We start from the raw sequence: 22478 nt of genomic DNA, 5'->3' as shown, positions 1-22478 counted from the left end.
TGAAATTTAGAATAAGAATTAAAACAAAACATACATATACATGATAATACACTGCACATTGTATATTTAAAAAAAATATCTCTATGGAACGTCAAGCTGACAGGAGTATTGTACTCCGAAGGCCTTTTCATGGCAATCAGGAATAACTTCCGGGTCCCCATGATGATGAGTCCTCGTGTCAATACGGAGTCTTTTGATATGCATGAATCCTAAATAACGACATGACTTTCGAACACAATCGATGAGATAGGGGATGAATTCATTACGCATTTTATTTTTAGGAGGCTGATATATACGAGTTATCTTTCTTGGTGCACAAACTTCATATATCGCTTGCGTTCGAATATACATGTACTATTAAAGAGTAAAGGTATATATGTGGCATATAATATAGATATAATATGTTCGCCGATGAAAAAAAATAAACCAAATGGTATAAAATTCTACTCTATATTCTAATATATTCATACATGTATATTATCAATCTACATTAAAACCAAAGTTCATCCTGAAATTCCGTATACTTCCCAAGATATGCAGAAATAAATTCAGAAACATGCCTATTATTTTTGGACGAATTTTAGCTGAGCCCTGGCGCTATAACACTAAACAGAATTGATTGATTGTATATTGTTTCACGTTCCACTCGAAAATTTTCACTCATATAGAGATGTCACCATTGCCGGTGAAGGGCTGCAAAATTTAGAGTCCAATGCTCGGTGCTTATGGCTTTTGAGCAGGGAAGGATCTTGATTATGCCACAACTGCTGTGACATGGAGCCTCGGTTTTTGCGGTCTCATACGGAGGACAGTCCCATTTAGTCCGCCTCTTAGGACAAGCAAGAGTTACAGAGGACCTATTCCAATCCGGATTCCCACGGGATCACTAAACAAAATGTATGAGCACTGCAACCAGCCTTTACATAGAATGTGCAACATTAGATATCAATTTTAAGTTGAATTTCTTACCCCAATTCATAAACTGCAGTCCGTTATACCGCCAAATGACTGAAAATTCTAAAAGCTTCTAATCTTTCACTTCTCACAGCCATTTTGATCGGTGACACTAATTACCTAAAAAGGATGAAAACGTTTTAGAGACTCAAATCTTGATTTTTATCTCTAATATATTTATTATAGTACATGTGTACATGAATTAAGCTAATGACAATTCTTTATTAAGATATACATTTCTTATCATGTCTATTTTTATCCAAACCACATTAACACAGGTGCTTGATGGTTTATAATATGGTGTTGATTTGGGTAGTTAGTGACACTGGTCAACACGGTTTTACAAATCTCAATCACTTGGGGCTATTTCGAAACTTATTTATGAAATGGGGTAAGAAATTAAACTTAAAATGATATCTTATGCTGCACATTCTAAGTAATAACTTGTTGCAATTCTCAAACATTCTGTTTAGTGGTACAATGTCGGGGCGCAGCTAAAATTCGACCAAAATTAATAGGCATTTTTCTGAATTCATTTCTGCGTATCTTAGGAAGTATACAATATTTCGGGATGAACTTTGGTAGTATTGTAGATTGATAATGTATGAATATAATAGAATACAGAGTAGAATTTTATACCATTTGGTTTATCATTATTTGGATATCCTATATTTAGAGTTCTATACCTTTACTCTTTAATAGTAAATTCGAATCCAAGCGATATAATTGCCTGTGACCTGTATATAAACTCACCCCTAATCTGTATGATGAAACAAAAAAGTGGGTTCGAACCTCATTTGCTCCCATCCCCCTTTGATACCGCCCACTTTGGCTGACACATGTACCTTGGTCTTATCAAAATGCAGCATGATGTTGTTTACATTGTATATTACTTTAAACACCAACCAAAATGCATGCAGTATCAGGCACGTAGCGTCGTTTAAAAATGAGTTGGAGGGGAGGGGGGGGGGTCCCTGGGAAGCCAAAGAAGTTGACTTCAGAATTATCAGACATTGTAATAAATAAATTAAAAAGGGGGTAGTTCTTATGATATCTCGAAATTGTAAATTGGGGAGGGGGTTGATCCTTTAGTAAACGGGTTCAGTTCAGAGTTTCAACCTTTCATTTTATCCCACGTTCACTTATTAAAAAAACAAAAGTTGGGGGGGGGGGGGGTAGCCACTTTGCATGTGTAAGTAACAGACTGCATGTAATATTCACGGGAAAAGTTGGAGAGGGTCCCACCCCCGGGAAAAGTTGGGAAGGGTCCCTCCCCCGGGAAAAGTTGGGAAGGGTCCCTCCCCCGGGAAAAGTTGGGAAGGGTCCTTACCCCTTGCTATAAGTACATGAGTATTGATGTACAATGCATTTAGTATAGCGCCTTTGGGTTTGCTGCAATATAAAAATAACACATTTTTGTCTGTTTGGAGGGAAAATCATGTTTTGTGTTATCATTTCTACATATCCTAACACATAATCGAGAATCATCGTAGAGAAAATGGCTCTGTTTTACGTATTAAATCTAGTGAATTTAAGTTTGTGTATGCGAGTGTTTGGAAATCAGCACTTTTCGTACGTGTGTAAAGCGATGCGATTCATAATAAATGCCTGGAAAAACTGTCCAACTAAATGTAGCCTCACAAAGTGTCCAATATTTCTGATCATTTGGTTTTCACATAGCTTAAAAATAATTTGACAAGGTACATATTTCGGTGAATTTTCACGCATTTGTCTTGATTCCTTCTTCTCGCCAGTTATACGAAACTTTTAAGTTTCCTTCTATTTCACGCAAAGTATTCCCGTTTCGGTAATTTCTCACGAATTCAACGTTTCTTTTTCAGCAACAGATTTTCATTTCTTTGGTCACGTAGACTGGATTCCTGAATAATAAGGACGATTTTGATCACTTACTTCCCCTGACTTAGCAACAGACTATGATTTGGCGGATATTTTAGATAACTTTAAATTGAACTTTAGAAATTGAAAAAAATAAAACTACGTGTACAATGTTTAACAGTGTTTCTTCAAAAATGTTTTTTGAAATATTAAAGTAATTTTTCAAATTTTAACGATCTGTTTTTAATTATGATAAGATTTTGAGAGCGATTACAGGGCATGACAGAAATATCTAAGACCTCGGGGCGATACAGCTCTTCTTCCATTTAAACGATATCTATTCAATAAATTGATGGGATTGGGCAGCAGGCTTAGCCTACATTATATGAGCCCTCTCCCTAATATACAGCTCTAGGTCCAAGATGCTGTACTATTTTAGTATTTTAATAATAATAATAATAAATTATATAGCACCTTATTTTAAATAAACTCTAATGAGCTTTACTCAAGTACAGCAAATAACAAAATAAAAAAGAATTAAGAAAATTTTGATTATCTACATGTATAAAAGAAAAAAGAAATCAAGAGTCCTAGATTCAATTACTCGATGAAAACCATAAACGTATATACATCTCACAGGAAGATTATTTAAAAAAGATGAGTTTTGAGTTCTGTTTTAAAAGCCTTGAGATGGTCAAGTTTTCTCAACTTCACTCATTCCAAAAAGATAGTGTCACTCTGTCAAATCTTCGGTCTCCGTACATTTTTGATCGAACTCGGGACACAATCAATTGGTTTGACGAGTCGGATATCTTGATATATAAGTTATCTTTCTTGATACATAAACTTTATTTTGAACATGTTGTAACCCTCACCCCTAAATAACATGAAAAAAACTTAATGAATATGGGTTCGTACCTAGATACAGTACATTCATTTTGATCCATGCCAAATGTGTTAAACATGTGCCTGCATGTAGTTATTGAAGACACGAGATTGAGTGCATTAATATTAATTTACGAGTATACATGTGTACTGTGTATGTATAATTTTGAAAATTATTTCTACCCGGAAGGTGTGAATAATAACGTCACCAATTCTCAGTTTTGTGAACCTCCTTTGCGAATAAGTACGTCATCTATTATCACTTCGTGCTTTATGGAGCAGCCCATTGGACGAATTTGAAGCGTTCGTAATTCGCTTCCCAGAGAATATGGATTATATGGTCAAAAATAAACATGTATTTTGTCGGGTATATACGTATGTAGATTTAGTGCTCGTTTACTTGTACTTTTGTACCTATCATACTTACGTAAATTTCTATCTATCCATCTATCTATCTATCTATCTATCTGTCTATCTATCTACTTGAAAATTTTAAATATACAAAAGTCCACGTTGAAACATATCAATGTCGAAGTCAACGAAATTTGTGGAAATATTTTGATTTACGATTAAAGTTGTAAATATTATAAAGATGTGGGGAATTAAAAGAAGCTTGTTCAAGATTGAAATAGAATAGATGATTACTACAGAAAAAAAAAATGTGGCTATACAAGACGATTTACATTTTATTTTCCAAAATGTGTAGCAAACACTTCGTTTAGTTGATAAAATGACCGAGTTGTGACAGCTTGGTTGAAAAACAAGGTGCATACATGTATATGTACGTGTAAGGACCTCGACAAGAAATACGTATGTTCTCCTCCCTCTGCAAACGTCCTCGATCTGCAAAAGTGTAACTCCATGTAAATTTTCGGAGTAGGTGTAAAGTAAACTAGACATCAATTACTGTTTTACCATAATCTGCTAGATTTCAGACTGTCGACCTTTCGATACGCCTAACGTATCTTCACAGCAGATGGTGCGTCAGGTGTTCCTTCTCAGTGGTGTCGAAAGAAGTCCCCCAAACGCTGCAAACGTGCCTCTATACTCACTTTCAAAAACTCCACAGCTCTTATAAGCATTTTATCATTCTCAACATAGTTGTCTTCTGCGTCGCGTATTCTATAAATCGTTTGGCTGTAAGTTGAAGATTAAATAATTTTTCAAAGTTTCTTCCAAGTTGCAAATATTACTTATTTACAAAAGCGTCTAGTGCACTTGCATTCCCCAATACATTCAACACTGAAAAAAAGTTAAAAGTTAATTTTTATGTCGTATAAAGAGAACGTAAAACAATTTGAGAAGACATTTATTTTATCACTTTGTCACATCTTAAGACAACGATTTAAAATATGATAATGGATGATTGGATGATGAAACATACACGGTTGTCCTGAAATAAAAAGCAATGCAAAAGGATTCACATGATCATGACAAAACCATGTATACACCATTGAATCTTACAGTCAAATGTTAAGAATAGGCAATGTGTGTCATATAACATATTCAAATGGCGGAGATACTTTCTACTTATGGCTAAAATGCATAAGTTTTCATTGCATATCTTCTTTACATTAATTGCTACCATTCCAATTCTAAGCTATGTCGCCCGAGAAACATATAAGTTATTTTGTTGTTATATATATGTACACTATACATGTACACTAATAATCCAGCGACATTGTTATAAAATATATTCTCTACAGAAGCGAGAAAACGAGACTAAATAACCATTCTATTGTACATGTAGATTAATCATCAAAATGGTTTGAATTTTTTAAACATGTAATATGAATTACTATATAAAAATATTATGCTTCAAAGACAAACTTTAAGGTTTATTTTTTTTTTTTTTTTTTGGCTCTAGGAGATTCTTGATTGCAATGCCATACTACAGAGAAAAGAAAAATCTTACCAAGACACAAATACTGAATTATTCAATAGCAATATATCTTCATTATTATGCCCGATATACAAACGGTTATGCTTAAAGTGGATATAAATTCAGAAGGAAATCCTTCAAACGTACAATTCAGTCACCGGATTGCGTTACAACCAACGTTCTGTGGTCAGACAAAATTGAATTAAATATCAAAATTACACCACAATGACAACATTTATGGATTTCTTCAAGGGTACATTGAGAGATAACAATCATTACATCATACAGCGCCATTAGCTGACATCAAATGTTCACTATCAACGTCCAACTTCATTGGTTCTGGAGATTTGCTTTCCGAACCCGACCCACTTCCTTTGTTACTGAATGTAAAAGGCCATGTCTGAAAATAGAAACAGGAGTTAGAGACCATGCACCCACTTAGTAAAATGTCATGTAAATTTTAAAATTTTATTTGTTTTTTATCCCGTAGAGTATATTTAATGTGACAACAATTTATGTAGTCCTTGAAATTAGCATATACAATGCTCTCCCATTATACCGCACTTTCATTTTCAAGCATTTTGTTGTGGTGATACTTTAAGACATTTACTTTTAAGAAAATACTAAATGAAAGTTTCGAAAATCGTCAAACAATGCGATTATTAGTATGAAAGTAGACAAAGAGTCTGGGTAAAAATGTCTTCAGTCTGTGTCCAGTACATGTACCTTATAATTCCATATTTTTTGTTTTTTAAAATGAAGTGTCATAATAATGCAACTACCCACTGCGATACGTTCTAACTATAATACAAATATACTCTAGTCCAAAATCAATTAGGCACAATGGATTTTTCCCTCTAAAAGATTTCAGAAATTCCTTAATATTTCAAAAAGTTACATTTCACGGCCAGACTCATCTTTAAGTTTGGAATCAAAGAAAACAATTTCTGTTAGCCAATTTGACAAACGCATAATAAATATAAATAATTTAAAACCGCCTTTTTGTTGTTCACTTGGTAAACACCTAATAACCTAGTAAGATTCTTTCCTACTGAAATTCATCTGCAAGGAACGTCATTTCTATAAATTATTCAAATTAAATGTGGTAGGTACTAATAATACAAGAATTCTATCTTGGGACAGCAAAACTCCTTCATATGGTGTTCTATTTTCACCGCTGTTCACACCATACATGAATCCAACTAATTTCACATTTCTCTATTGTACTTCGGACACATCTGTTTTCATTATCATGACAATTGCAGTTAGGATAAGAATTCAATCTACATCTGAAGTTATTCGATCTTGTTTTGGACCCATTTGTATAAATAACTATGAATTCTGATCCGTTCTAACGGCTTCGATATTACATGTAACTATAATTAACGCGACTCGTCCTATCTATCTCCAAAGGTTTTCAAATTGACTTGTTTAGTGTTTTAGTTTATGAGAACTTACAACAAGAATTTCATGCAGATTAAGAATTACTATATATCTTTCTACCTGTATCGATACTGTTAAAATGTTATTTTTAAACCTGACCACAATGCATATTCCTTCTTAAAAAATTTAAAATGAATCTTTAAAAAACCCACCCAAATCCTTGTTGACTTTGAAACGATTGGTTTGTAATTTGCACCAGCGATTAGCTAATCAGCTGTATATCATCTCAGATCTACGTCAATCAGTGTGTAAAAATCAAATTTCAAGAATTTTAGCAACATTGCGTATCACCCAAGAAAAGAGTTTATGGATTACATAAAAATAATTATGCAAACAATGGATGTTTATTATTTGTACATGCTTCCATACTTTGTGAGTTGATTTAAAAAAAAAAAACACCTCTCGTTTTTATTCTACTCTCTGGTCATAAACTAGTTTTTAAAATGTCTCTCCGACATAAAACTGATCATTTGGTCCAGGTAAGGCTTCTGAGAGAGAACCCTATAGATACCAAGATGTACAGTTTTGAAATAGCTGTACTCATGTCTGTACCACCTGTGAAGATAAATTATAATTTGATAAAAAAAAAAAGAAAAAAAAGAAAGTAAACCTAGATAATTGAATTGCATGTGTTTTGTACCACCCATACTGGCCCCACACTGCTAGGTATTAATTCACGCTACAACAATCGTAAAAGAAAATTCATCGCTTGGTCATAACTGTCATATGCATATTTCTCAAAGTGTCAAATTAATTTACGAGTGCTTACGGACCGTCATACGACAAGACAGACTGGCTACAGAGATTCCCTTGCTCGGAGAGAAAGCTTGAGGTGTTTCTATTTATTTTCAAAGGAGTGGGGGAAGACTTGCTTAGCGGTCATTGGTTTCTACGCGCTTGTTCGGTTTCTTTTAACATGTTTGTTATTAAAACCATCGAATAAATGTAAACCAATTGACAATATTTATTCAGTTTATGTAATTCATCTGTAAACAAAATGTTATGATTGATATAACAATTTAGAAATTTTTGATATATCTTTAAAAACAAGAAGATATATTAAATTTCTAAGGTATTTTTACCAACAACAACAAAAAATAAAAATAAATAAATAAAAATCAGCTCCCATCATTGGATTTGCTCCACCTTACACTGTTGGAATGAGTATATCAATGTAAATAGGAAAAGAAATCAATGTTCAATTGCGAATTGGCTAATCAAGAAAAAAAAAGTTTTACTGAAGTCAAGAGAACACAAAGAGTCCCAGATATCATTGCACCTGTTTTAAAGAAACAATCGTATGGCGGTATTTCATTCAAACTGTTTCAAGTTATTTCGAAAAGTTTACAATATCTATTTGCTTTGTTCTATTTATATCGCATGTCATATAAATCATGATTTAAGTTTACAATATCTATTTGCTTTGTTCTATTTATATCGCATGTCATATAAATCATGATTTAAGTTTACAATATCTATTTGCTTTGTTCTATTTATATCGCATGTCATATAAATCATGATTTAAGTTTACAATATCTATTTGCTTTGTTCTATTTATATCGCATGTCATATAAATCATGATTTAAGTTTACAATATCTATTTGCTTTGTTCTATTTATATCGCATGTCATATAAATCATGATTTAAGTTTACAATATATATTTGCTTTGTTCTATTTATATCGCATGTCATATAAATTTTGATTTAAGAAAACCTATAGAAAATTCTCTATCAAAATCAAATTGAAAAGTATTTCGTCTTTCTGTTTATTTCAGTTAATGTGTAGTGTGACTTCTAAAATAAAATACCCACAGAATAATAAAAAAAAATCTTTTCATGAATATAGCCCCATTTTCCGAACTAAAAGTTTGGTTTTAAACTCTTCTGTTTGAATGATACCAGCAGGGTATTCAGTATGTTTCAGAACTAATTATTTCTTATCCTTTTGTATTTATATAAAATAAAGTAAATTCAAACCAAAGCAAGAAATTTCCAAATACTCAACGAAAAGAGAGAGTGACGGAAATGGGGAGAGTGTCTCATAAAAGGATATATATATATGTTACAAACAACAATTTATTAGCATGTAAAACTTATACGGTACCAATTTTGATGCACCAGATTCTCATTTCGACAAATAATGTCTCTTCAGTGATGCTCAAGCCGAAATTTTGGAAATCCGAAATAACAATAAACTTGTAAGAGCTAAAAGGAAAAGCATTTATTTAAAAAATAAATTTCTTTTTGAAAATACATGAGGATATGAATGTGACGCTCCACACTGGCATACTTCATTTATGCTAAAGTGAAACATTGCAGTTTATAGTTCATACCCTCGTGTATTTTCAAAAATTAAATTAATTTCTTATATTGACAGTTGACTTTCATTTCTGTCAAAACTACCAGCCATTAGAATAGACGCACTATGTTTATGAAGATTCATACGCGCATTGTTCACAATTACAGTGCATTCATGAAGAAGTATCTATCTTACAATTTGTAAAGATATCAAAGACACAATCACTGAAAATATAAATATATATTTCTTGCTGTACTGTAGTTTAAAACATTATGAAAATCACATACTCAATGTAATGCCTTTAAGAAGATGCATATCGGGTTTATATAGATCTAATCATGTACTTTTATCTCATATTATCATAGTTGATACTTTTTATGTTTTGTAGTGTTTATAAAACATACACACACTAAACATTTTATCTTAATACTCTAAATAGAAGTGTAGGTAACAAGGTGGATCTTAGAGTGATTTTGTACATGTATAACTGCTTTTAAAAATTCTAAGTATTCTAAGAATGTTATGTTAATGATGGTAATACTGATAAACTCACGCCCCGTTATCAAAAATCATATATACAGCTGAACCGTGGACCAAAAAATATATATACAGCTGAACCGTGGACCAAAAAATATATATACAGCTGAACCGTGGACCAAAAAATATATATACAGCTGAACCGTGGACCAAAAAATGTATATACAGCTGAACCGTGGACCAAAAATCATATATACAGCTGAACCGTGGTCCAAAAATCATATATACAGCTGAACCGTGGACCAAAAATTATATATACAGCTGAACCGTGGACCAAAAAATATATATACAGCTGAACCGTGGACCAAAAATCATATATACAGCTGAACCGTGGACCAAAAATTATATATACAGCTGAACCGTGGACCAAAAAATATATATACAGCTGAACCGTGGACCAAAAATCATATATACAGCTGAACCGTGGACCAAAAATCATATATACAGCTGAACCGTGGACCAAAAATCATATATACAGCTGAACCGTGGACCAAAAATCATATAAAGCTGAACCGTGGACCAAAAATCATATATACAGCTGGTTCATAATGTTCACTACACAAACTCGTGCTTACAGAGACAGTCTTGCAACTGGTAAACGTAGGAATACATGCACAAGACGATTTCATAATACTGCAAACATTTTAACTTCAATGCTGAGGGTAATTTTTGTTGTTTTCGTAGTGTTGGCATACCCGCGCGCGAATTTATTCTTTTACTAAAAAGAGAAATTGACCCACAAATACAAATATTAAGTCAGTCATGTAACGTGCTAATTTTTCTCAAACCATGAAAATTTGACACTACGAAAATAAGTGACTCATAATAGTTTATGTTCTCATTTCAAAAGGGTGTAGCAAAACAACACATTAACATATCAATGAAATTTTTAATAGATAACCATAATTTGAGACGTCTTCTTGGTATAAACATGAGCAGGTCGTACATTACACGCATCTAGAAGAGGATCATTCAAATGATATTCTTTTAGTGACGTCCCTTAACAAGATTGGGCTGATATCGGAAGTTCTAAGTCACAGTTTAGATATTCTTCTTAGTGGCATCCTTTTCTTGGATGATAATGTCCTAGATACTTTTCCAAAACAAAGTACGCTTAAGTATGAATCTATGGATGCTGAAAATCACCATTTTAAAAGTTTTCAAATTGGACAGAGTGTTCCTGGAACTCTGAAAGATGCCCAATCTATAACATTTTCCTTGTGTATTGAGTTCTCCAAGTCCTAGTTTATCAGTACCAACAGTCCCCGTGTATTGATATTCGCAATCATAAAGATGTTCACTTTGTTTGAAAATTAAATACGAATGACAACATACCGGTGATATTGATTCTGTATCCTCTTACACATTGCACGTGACAGAAAAGAATTGTTATGCTGAACCGGACATAGATCAAAACGAGGCGCTGTTGGAAACATTATGAACTGACATTTGAGGAGATTCTTCTATCACTTCCGTAACGTTTGCTATGACAGTAATCATTCTAACAGATTGTGGTCTTCCACTGCTCCATCCTTCTTTCTATCTTGCAATTGGAAGACATATCATGTTATTTTGTTACTAGGTGCACCTGTTTCCTTTAAAGCTTGTCATATTTTATACATATCTTGTGTAGTGTCCAGTTGACGGTTATTGATATGTGGGATTACATAGGATTTACTCCTACGCGCCTCTTCCTCCAATTCCCGTCATTGAAGATTAATAATTGACTTTCACTACTGCATCATACTTAAAACAATAGTTCTCAGCTTTGAAAGATTATCTCAAATTATGTGTTTTAGTTGACACAATGTCAAGCCACCAACTTCATGTTGATCTGATAATGATATTAAAAGTCTGTTCATGTGTGGCATCGTATTCAGATTTAAAAAAAAACAACCCCCAGTGGGAATTGTAATCAAATCAAGCCAATATTTTCCATAAAATCAACGTAATAAATAAGGAATAATTTCTACAATAAATTATTTCTTAAATACGTTCTACATTCTTCAAAAACCTTTGTAGTTACTTTTCATCAAATAAGCAGGGATGACATGTGCACATAAATTATCCTTTATTTGAAAAGAGAAATCACATCAATCCTTTCGCGCCAATTGTGACCTCGACTCTTGGTTCGAATGATCAGGAAAGTTTCAAAGTTGAAGTCTACACCCTGTATTTCCTACAAATATAATTCTACTATCGCATCCACCGATATAGTTGTGCATGGCGACCTGAATCACTTATTCTAAAAAAAAAATTCAAATTCAGTTGGTGACGGAACTTCATCTCTCTATTATGAATTTTGTCGAAGATTATGTCAAACGATGGGCCTTGTCAAAATGGATAAAGAGTATAAGAGAAACATTAAAATCTCGTATTCAACACGTTTAAACAAAAGTGCGTACCTACTATACTTCTATGTTTAGTAAACCACAAGTGATGGAATAATTAGATAGGTTACATGAGGAATATGTATTGGCTCCAGCTGACAAAGCTTGTAAAACATTGTCTTTGTAAGGCTCATTATTACAACTGTATTTTAAATGAACTTGGCTTTACTTCCACATTTGGTGATCCAATAATATATTTCAGGTTGCACTTGAAAAGACGAAATTCTTCAAAATCACGCTCAGTTTTAAACACATTTAATATCTCAGTCAATGAGACTAACGATTATGAGTTACCGTACCAATACTCGATTCCAAAACCCATTACAAACATCGTAACATTGCTGGATCCAGTAAATATTCACCCCTGTTTTTACTCCTCGTGAAAATATTAACTGCTGTAAGGAGAAACTTCAGAGGCATTGTGCCACAACATGTATGAGAAGCGGTGGAAATCAAATGTGGATTCTAAATAATTCTAAGGAATTTTTGGTAAATCTAATATTATGTCACAAAAATTTCCCCAAATCAACATCATCAAAACGTATGACTTTTCAACACTGTACACGACCTTTCCTTGCAATAGATTAAAGACTAGGCTTTTTGACATCATAGACAGCTACTTCTTTAATGCAAATGGAACACGGAAATATTTATATCTTGTTATCAGTTATCCAAAATATTGCTTTGTTAAACACCAAAGTGACTCTGATTCTACGCACAAGTCGTCTTAAGTTGATATTACTGTAACAAGATGCTGGAGTTCCTCGTTGACAATATTTACGTAGTCTTCCAACAGTCTGCTGGAATTTCTATGGGCACGAATGGTGCTCCTTTATAAGCAGACCTATTTTTGCATTCTTACGAGACAGAATTTATTCAAAAGCACGAGAAGAAAACATTTCTTGCTGTGATTTTCAACGTGACATTTAGATATATTGACGAAGTTTTATCTATGAAAATACTCATTTTCATTCATATTTCGATTCGTTATATCGCAGTGAAATCGAAATAAAAGACACCACAGAGTCTTCCATATTTTCTTCATACTGAACATAGTTGTTAACGGCAAACTAACAACTCCACTTTATGACAAATAGGATTACTTCAGCTAAATCGTCAATTTACCATATCTATTTAAGGAATGAAAGTAATTATTTTATTAATATATACGATATAAAGTAAGTTGGGGCAGTTTACGCTTTATAAACCACGAAGCGGGTTACGGAAAATAGTGTAAACTGTCCAAACTTACTAATAAATATCAAAACTGGTCCGAGTCATATAAAATTTATATTTTTCTTTAGAATTATCCACCAAATAATATCAAACGCGATTTACTAAATTAAATTATAAGGAGTGAAGGTATTTTTTGCTCATTTTATACGATATAGAGTAAGTTTGGACAGTTTACACTATTTTCTATGTTCAGCAAATTCTATGGTTGTTATAATGACGTAATTTGCAAATACAATCTGTCATCAGATTGAATGTAGTCTGACGTGTTTCATGCCAATTGTTATGCCGTTCTTCAGATAAAGATTTTGACTATGAATTACTATGTTTACTTGATCAAGATATAGAGCTCATGGCGGATATTACCGGTCAACAGGGGATACGAACTCCTCTTAGGCACTTGATCCCACCTTTAGTGTGCCCACAGTTCCGTGTTTGCCCTACTCTGAATTTAGCATTCTTTATAGGATTTACGATATTAACCACTGTCCATTATCTTCAATTCTTCATTTATCTTCAAAACAAATATCCTTACAGCGTTTCGTCAAGATGGAATATTAAAGAGATACATTGTACATAGTTCCTATAAAATATTGGTTACTTCTTTTTTCATTTTGGCAGTATTACATAATAGCTCTAAAACTTCATTGTTATTTCGGATTTCAAACATTTCGGTTGAGCATCACTGAAGAGACATTATTTGTCGAAATGCGCATCTGGTGCATCAAAATTGGTACCGTATAAGTTTTACATGTAAATGAGAGTTGTAAAACTTTCAGTTAAGGGTGGCTTTTTGCCATCATAGAGACAAATTAGATGATAGGAGTCATATATGTGGTTCATGGAGCCTCATTACTCTTTCTTACATTCACATTTAACGCTAAAATAGGTCTGGGGAATTTGAATAATTGGGAACTATATTTTCGGTGAGTCAACGTCGTAATAAAATATCACTCTATTCTCTTATTTGAAAACTTGAAAGCATTGGCATTTGTCCTCAAAAGAACAAAATCACAGCAAGAAAAGGTTTTCAAATCTATAGGTATAAGTCATATCAGAAAAAATAATCGAGATTATTTTAAAAATAGTCCGTATTAATTTAGATACACTATGTATGTTGGGTCTACGCGACTTATCTGCTACAGCGTACGAGTTACTCTGTATGTTCTACGTCACACCTGGTACTCCATGAGATCGAACCCATTCATTAAAATTAATCTGCTACAGTGGGGCCACCACTGGGGACGGATGGGGCCACATCCACCTCATCTCAATGATGGGATGCTACAGGCTGGTACATGTTATGGTTAACATGATATTTACAAACCAGGTAGCACTGCAGGACTTAACAGTTGAAAAAATAATAAATAAAAATAGAATAACCGACCAGGAGGTTGGTTGGTTCTTTGGACACGTCATCATGGCTACTGGATTGTGTCGTTCCAAACAGATGGCTCCCACCTGTCAGACTAGGGAAATAATTTTCTCAACCTATTCAAGTGGTTTTTGATCTTATCAGCCTCACGATTATTAACATGTTTGTGTATCGTAGTAGCTGTTTGTCACTTTGGTGTGCTCACTGTAACTCCTGTGCAACTCTTAGGTTCAAGTACTGTGAGTTGATCAGTTACTGATTCAGGTAACTCATTTAGGCCAATCGTGTTTTGTTGAGTTTCACTCGGTATTTTAATTGTTCAGCTTTTGTTGGGGACATTGCCCCAATGTCTGTGGTCGAACTGACGAGTCGGTAATGGTATGCGATGACTGTTTAGGCTCCAAAACCTGGGTGCCCCCCCCCCCCAACACCTGTCTCTAAAGCAGGGGACAATTTACAGAACTGAAAATCTTAGCAGTTAAAAGAAGTAAACAAATTTTAAAATCTGCTACAGTGGGGCCACCATTGGGGACAGTTGGGGCCATATCCACCTCATTTCAATGCAGGGGGAATTTACGGAATGAAAGTCTTAGAAGTTAAAACAAGTAAACAAATAGTGGGGCTACCACCGGGGACGGTTGGGACCACATCCATCTCACTTCAGTGAGGGGATGCTACAGGCTAGTGTATGTTAGGGGTTTATGTCCAACATGATAATCTACAAACCAGGTAGCACTGTAGGAGACAGGGTGAGAAGGGCGGGTCTCGCTTACCTACTTAGATCGCTGGCGTCCGTTCAGGTCTGGGCACTGAATGTTTTACTCGGGCCCCCCAGTGTACCCCTTGTAAGTTAAATTAAACTGGCACACTGGGCAACTCCCCAGTTACCCCACAAAAATTCATATGCGGCCGAGCATTGTCCATTTCTTTATATCCCGAATGTACAATTTCTGTATATATTAATAAATTGTAAATGTCTACATGCTTGTGTCTTTATGCACTGTAACGACTCGTGGCCATTTCCATTACACGCCAGTATGCATTTTAATGAGGCCTTTTGGGTTTTCTATCAAGATGGATTCTTTATTTAAAAGGATACAGTTATAAAGCATGATATCCTGAACTTGCTATTCCTTTTGGGGACAATTTGAATCTTTCTATTCCTAATCTTTTCATATGGAAATTTTTTTTTAGAGAAAGTCATTTTCTTTTCTTATATGATCCGATACTCACCCCTTATGTTATATCACTATGTATGTTATTATACTATTATATAGAAACTTCTAAAAAAAAATCGAAGAAGATGGACAAAAATAACGATCAATGTACAAAACTCTAAAAATAGGCAGAGGAAATTCCTATTTAATTTACCAGGTTTTATTAGTTATATCTGCAAAGAGACAGGAAGGTTTTCATATATAGTGGTTGTGCTGCATATTAAAACAATATTTTGCAATGAATCACAAATATGTACAACTTGTGCCTGGTAGGACCTTTGGTATTAAAGAGTGCGACATTGAAATGACCTCGACACAAAAACAAGAATTTTGTGTCAAAATGATGTACATACATTCTATAGTTGTGGAGTACACGATATCACAACTCGGCGTGTCCAATAAATATGAGAAGAATCCACCCTTGTAAAAATAGATTGATAAAAATGCCCCCGATCATGACTGAAAAACTGTATTGTGGCAAATGTGACCTCGATAAAATCATCTTTATCAGCCGCATACATGTAGCCTTAACCATGACCTTTTAGCTTCACTGTATGAAACCTTTATCACGTATAGTTAGATCAAGAGTTCAACAAAATGCACCCGATCTTCCATCTTGGGATTAGAAAAACAATTCAACCAGAACTTCTATATGTAACGATGAACGGTCGGTCGCTGGATGCCCACAAATCTAAGAAAAAAGGTGTTGAACATACAGTGGGTTTTTTTTTTTTCATTTTCAGTCTATCTTTCGTTCCCTGATAACCATACACCTATATAAGGTTGTTTAAAGTCCCATTCGAGAATTTTTCTCTCAGGCAGAAACGTCAGCAGCTTTTGGTGAGGTGTCAGATTCTGACCAATGCGTGGCATTTAATGTTGTAGCAGTGAGGATTCTTTATCCCTCCGTTTCTATGGTCATATCCAGGCGCTTGGCGGAGGAACAGTCACTGTGCTAAGCGTCTTTGGTTTGACGCGGTGCTGGGGTCGAACCCGGGAAGTCGAGATTTAATTGGACACCTGAAATCCACTTTATTCCACTTTTTTTTTTTTTTTTATCTAAAAGACATTTATTTGCCTTTTAAATAGATATGAATATAATCAATTAGAATAAAAACCATGCATATACAGTATTGAATTTGTATCTATATATATGGTTTGATGATGGCATAGGGACTTTTCAGTGATATTTTCAATGTATAACGATCATATGCCATATCTAATAACTGGATGGTGTGATTTTTGTAACCATGGTATCATTTTGAAAGGTTTATTAAATAATCTATTATAGGAATTTACATGATTTTGATTACTGCTTGATTTACAAGATTTTGATTACTGCTTGATTTAGTTCACCTTGAATTCTATATTGAAGTATATAGAAGAATGTGTTTTATTAAAAATATTTCTAAAACAAATTGTATCTTTATACAAATCTTTTGGTAAAAAGTTACATTTACCTGATCAAGATATAGAGCCCACGGCGGATGTGACCGCACGACAGGGGATGCTTACCCCTCCTAGGCACCTGATCACACCCCTGGTATGTCCAGGTCCGTGTTTGCCCTACCCTTAATTTTGTATTATGTATAGGAGTTACGAGATTGATCACTGTTCGTTATTTGCACCTTTTCATAAAACTACTCTTTATAAAAACATGAAATAGATTTAATCGTTGCCGCAGATAAAATTAAGTAATTAGATGTTATTTTCATCGAGGGCTGATAATTCTTCCAAAAACTTTCAAGTGCCAAAATAGATCGGCTTTACATGAAAGGCGAAGATAGCGAACAGTGATAAATCTCATAATTCCTATATGCAATACAAAATAGAGTTGGGCAAACACAGACCCCTGGATATACCAGAGGTGGGATCAGGTGCCTAGGAGGAGTAAGCATCCCGTGTCGACCGATCACACCCGCCGTGAGCCCTATATCTTGATCAGGTAAACGGAGTATCCTTAGTCAAAATCAGTGTGCCAAGAACGCCCTAACAATCGGCATGAAACATGTCAGACAGCATTTGACCCAATGAGCGGTTGTATTGGCAAACTAGATCGTTATAACGACCATAGAATTTGTGAAATGCTTATTTTAAACGAGACTGTTGAAACCCCTGCACCATCAACTTGTTTGTCAGTAGCCTGCTTCGATTCTAAAACTGACCATACGCAGAACAAGCTCTTGCGTATCGAATCAGTTGAGAGATGTAAATATCATATGCAGGTGATAATGGAATATTGCTACATAAATACGGGAAATTGACGATGGAGAAGTTGAAATCATCCCGTTTTTCATAAAGTTGAGTTGTTAGTTTGCCGTTAATATCTACTTTCAATAAAATATCTTAAGTGTGAAGCAGAAGTGGACGACTCTGGTGTGTTTTATTTCGAGTTCACTGGGATATATTGAATCGACATATGAATGAAAATTATTATTGTTAATAGATAATACATCCTTGATATATCTAAATGTCGAATTTAAGGCCACAGCCAGAGAGTTTTTCTTCTCGTGTAGAAGTTTTTGAAAAAATTTGCTTCATATGAATATAAAAACAGGTCAGCTAACAAAGGAACACAATTCGTGCCCATGGGGATTCCAACAGACTGTTGGAAGACCTGATCACCAAAGCCCACGAAGATATTGTCAATGAGGAACTCCAGCATATTTTTTATTTCAACTTCAGAGTTCTTGTACGTGGAATCAGAGTGGCATTTAACAAAGTAATTTTTTGGATGACTGATCACTAGATAGGAATATGTTCGTTTTCCATTTTTGTTGAAGAAGCAACTGTCTATCATGTCAAAAAGTCTAGCCTTTAATTTATCGAGAGGAATGGTCGTGTAAAGAGTTGAAAAGTCATACGTTTTGATGTTGTTGATTTGAGAAAAGTTTTGTGATTTCAAGTTTACTAAAAGTTCTTTAGAATTTTTTCACGGCTTTACATATGAATTTGATCTATTTCACCTTATAAATACTAAGATATTTTGATATTCTTATTTTTTATAATATATATTTACTTGGTATTGCAATATAATGGCATCTCTTGAATGCGATTGTAATTCACGAAAAATGCCATTTATACCATCTTAAGAGAGTGGACGTTTTATTCAAACATCATAATATGATTTTCAAAGTTTTGCAAAAATATTAATTAAAGCCAAACACTATATTATTATTCATGCATAGAAAATTTAAGAGAGGGACTTTGTGAACAAAATTCAAATTTTTACTTCATTCGTTTTTCAAAGATACGTCATTGGTATCCATAAGCAGCTTTATGTTTCTAAAATAAAACTCAAACTTTCGAAATGACGTCAGATTAAAAAAAAACAACAACCAAACATGCACCCCGCCCCCCAAATAACCTCCTCCCAAAAATGATAAAATAGTAGGCGATAAAACTCTTCATTTTTTACGTCATTTTACACAAATTGGCGCGAAATTGATGGTAAATTAAAAAAAAAAAATCAAATCTTACATGTTTCACTTTTACGCTTTTTCGAGGGACTACATTACAATAGAAATGATATTTAGTATTGGAAAGCGGAATAAAAACACCCTTAACTGAATTCAAGAAGATGGGAGTTATGCTTTCTATAGCGTATAGGGAGATACATACACAGTATACACCAGGTGTAGTAATAGTTTGTGTCGTTGTGGAGACAATTTCCCCCTCATTATAAGACGTTAGTGTCGCTGTTGGTGGGAATCACAATGTTGTGATGTAGCTTGTCATGCCGACGAGACCGATACAGATTTACGACCTCCGTGTCACTCCGCCGATCTACCAATGTCTGGCTTCACCTCACGAGAACACTGCGATCTCGTCTCACAGTCTCGACGCATTTTACAATCCATGTTCTATTCTTGCACAAAATTAACATGGATGATGCACTGCAAATTTGTAATTTCAATGTGAATTTTTGTCAGATTTAGATGGTACTATTTACTACATGAAAAAAAGCCCTGAAAATTCGACAGTATGTATGTTGTTGATTACTATATAATATATGTATCATTACATACAGTTTTACATCATGAAAATTCATTGCAGTGCTTGATCGAGCGAAGTTTGTTAAAAAATATAAATCACAAGAATTTTCTTTTAGAATGTATAAAGTACTTTGATCAGCATGAATTTATTTTATATCGACAATTTAATGGAACTAAAGAAAAGAATGCACTGAATTGCTAGAGTGAGTTGTCATAAAAATCCCATGGTGTTTTAGATCATTTCACAATTTGCTATCTGAACTTTCAGTAAAAAAAAAACCAACATAATAACAAACCACACTGTGTTATGCCGATTTAGCAAAAGTTGCGCATTTCGCCAGGAAGTCAAATAAATATACACATTTATTTCCTGGAATTACTACATGGTTTTCACATGATTATCGTTCTCGATAATTAGCCTGAAGGATGATATTTTTGTGATGAAGTAATCACGTGACATTTTCACGAGAAAATTTCGTATCTAATGGCAGCTATTGATACAGAAGATATTTTGCAACCAGTTGGAAAATGAAAATCTCAATAATGGCCAGATTTTAAATCATAATTGCTCCTAAAGCCATGGGCGATAAATTGACAGAAATGGTATACAGTATAATTTTAGTCAAAATAAGGAATTAAAAAGTTAAAACATTTCTTCATGCAATTTTCAAACAAGATATGTCACTGATTTTTCGTTGCAATGTGTAAACTAAGTCAATCTTATGGAATTCTGGACTATTTTCTTGCATATTACTTTTCGATAGAAAGCAATTTAATTAATTCGATCTTAAATTGTATCCATAATGAGCATTTGTTTTACATGTACTGTTGTAATACTCCAGAATATATATGCCTGTTACAATAGATTTTGATAAATTCCAAATTTAACTTCGCAAGATAGCGGGGGTGGATTCATTCATATTTAAAACACTAAATCCAGTAGCTGGAATTTCGAAATTATTTACACACACACACACACACACACACACACACACACACACACACACACACACACACACACAATATATATATATATATATATATATATATATATATATATATATATATTTGATCGGATGTACATGTAGCTAAGCACTTCGGTCTTCACGATTTAAATACCGAGGGATTTGAACCATAATTGGTTGTGGGTCTAAGCCAAACAACACAGAACATTATTTAAATGAACTATGTAATTCAATACACTGTGTCTTGAAAATCAATATACCTATATGACAAGGGTCTAATTCGGCACTTGAAAATGTGAAAATTCCTATTACTTTTTCTTCTTCAAAATACATGTACTATTTTATCAAACTTCAATTTTTGTGTACTTTTTTTGTGTATTTAAAGTTTGGCAGATTCTGATAATTTTTATCAACATTTTAAAAATGACATATCTTCGGATCACCAGCACTCCTTATAAATACCCTGTAGCTATGTATATATTCTGCATCAAATGAAATAAACTTTAGAAAATGAAAGGCAGCCAAATTCGGTCCATGCCTTACATAATCCTTTGATAAAATAGGATGACTGTATTGTATCGTATTATAATTTGGTAATGGAATCAAGATAAGTTGTTCGTTAAATTGTTTTTAATTTTGCTGTGTTTTATATCATAGATTTACAAGCATACTTGCTGACACCTTAGCTCAAGGTAAAATTGTGCATTATTATGTAATAGTCGCACCAGTATTCAGTGTAGAAATAATTTTCCGAACAATCAGGAAACTCACCCACACATTTTCCTGAATTAAGCATAATTTTCATAAACGAAGGCTCCAATGTGATTAAGTGTGTATAGGTCACATTTGTTACAATTAAATCATGTATTTCAAATCAATCGACAGCTGCATTGGCAAATGTCTTCTTCATTTCATGGAAATAATCTTCACTGGTTTATAAATGTAATAAATGGACCCGAGCCATTAATTCGGTTTTTAATTCATGCAATTACCATTCAAAGAATTATCCAAAAATAATGATGAGAGAGAGAGAGAGGTAGAGAGGTGGGTGGTACACAGATTTCACCCTCTAATATTCTGTAGAAAAAGACCTACACTCCTTGCATGGATTTCTCGAAGAAAAATCAAGTCGAAACTTGGATTTAAGTCTAGGATTTTACTCAAAGTTTGACTGCTCAAATAGAGGGAGAAAACTTAATTTTTTGAGGATTTTCCCCCGAGAAATCCAAGCCACGTCTTTTCGTTTTCTTTAATTAAAAGATAATTTCAATTACTAAACTTGGTTTCTATCAAAGATTTTCAACAATGTATGATTGATTAGTATAAAAATGTTGAATTCTAAAGGCGTATTAAATTAGTATTATATCATTTCCGCGCTGTGTTTAGTGCGTTCAGTTGGGAGTTGTTGACAAGTCGACACAGAGAGAGGGATCAAACGACTTATCGCACAGTGTGTTTATGTCTACT

The 22478-nt window shown here is 33.8% G+C and overlaps 1 protein-coding gene across 1 annotated transcript in view; it reads right to left on the bottom strand.

Moving 5' to 3' along the window:
* Positions 1-22478, bottom strand: part of LOC125668467 (uncharacterized) — a 57582-nt gene that overhangs the window by 28491 nt on the left and 6613 nt on the right. Inside the window, exon 2 of the mRNA XM_056162556.1 lies at positions 970-1074. The gene's annotated coding sequence lies outside the window, so the exon portion shown is untranslated. The remainder of the gene's footprint in view (positions 1-969; positions 1075-22478) is intronic.

Source organism: Ostrea edulis, chromosome 4 (genome assembly GCF_947568905.1).
Source record: "Ostrea edulis chromosome 4, xbOstEdul1.1, whole genome shotgun sequence".
Taxonomy (NCBI): Eukaryota; Metazoa; Mollusca; class Bivalvia; order Ostreida; family Ostreidae; genus Ostrea; species Ostrea edulis.
This window is presented reverse-complemented; position numbering and strand designations above follow the sequence as displayed.